The following is a 956-nucleotide window of genomic DNA, read 5'->3' on the forward strand; positions in this document are numbered from 1 at the left end:
ATTGGTATTAGGGTACTTCGTCGAAGACAGCCCTTGGACCTTAAGGGAGTGCCCTGAATTACAACGTTTTAAAACAGCGTCTTTTTGTGATTTTTTTTACAATGGAAAGAAAGAAATAAAGTTATTGAATTGTGTGGCATGCTTTTATATATATTTAACAAATACGAAAAAATTTTTTTTTAAATAAATAATGAATCCAATCCAATGGCTTTAAAATTAGTGTACTCACAGATTATAATTTCTTATATTTAATTACAATATTTGCATTGACTATTTTATGCTTTGTTAGGGCATACGAAAATTATGTTAATGAAATAAAATAAATAAATAAGATAAAAAAACGTAAAATAATATAAAAGGAAATTAAGTAATATGTGATAATATAAATAAAATAAAACAAAATAATTAACTAACCAATTTACAAATAGAAACTTTCGAAAAAATTCAAAGAGATATGTTTACTGAATTTGATCCAGAATGTCGATAGGCGCCACTTTTTATCCATCAGTATGTATCCAAATTTTGACTATGATTATATTGTTCAAGTTTGGAATTTGATAATTAGTAGTGTAAATTTTGTCAGTTGCATATCAAATTTCTTTATGTATTTCGTTTTTGATTACACGATGTCAATGGATCAAACATCTAGATTTGCGTCTAATATATCGTTCGAAATCCAATGCTCAAAAGGATGTAAAGATCATTTGTCACAAAAAATTTTGGTAAAGATTATTCGCCAGTGAGAAAAAATTATTGGCACCTACGTTATCCGGAAGGATAGCGGAAGTCCTCCGCGGTCCTCCCAAAAAGATCTGGTAAGTGCCGCCGAAAGGTGACAGTGCCTTACCATTTATATGTATGTTCCACCCTTGTATACGGCAGTGTTAAACGTCTCACCTTTCATACTGCAAAAAAATTTTTTTTTTTTTTTACGTGGAGGAAATCTTCATAGACAC

The 956-nt window shown here is 29.7% G+C and overlaps 1 non-coding gene across 1 annotated transcript; it reads right to left on the minus strand.

Annotated features, from left to right (window-relative positions):
* Window positions 1–804: 804 nt before the first annotated feature.
* LOC112213964 lies at window positions 805–911 on the minus strand. Its single transcript, XR_002947872.1, has one exon. It is a non-coding gene; the product is annotated as a U6atac minor spliceosomal RNA (small nuclear RNA).
* Between the last annotated feature and the right edge of the window lie 45 nt (window positions 912–956).

This window comes from Bombus impatiens, unplaced genomic scaffold, assembly GCF_000188095.3.
Source record: "Bombus impatiens unplaced genomic scaffold, BIMP_2.2 scf_2879, whole genome shotgun sequence".
In the NCBI taxonomy this organism is placed as follows: domain Eukaryota; kingdom Metazoa; phylum Arthropoda; class Insecta; order Hymenoptera; family Apidae; genus Bombus; species Bombus impatiens.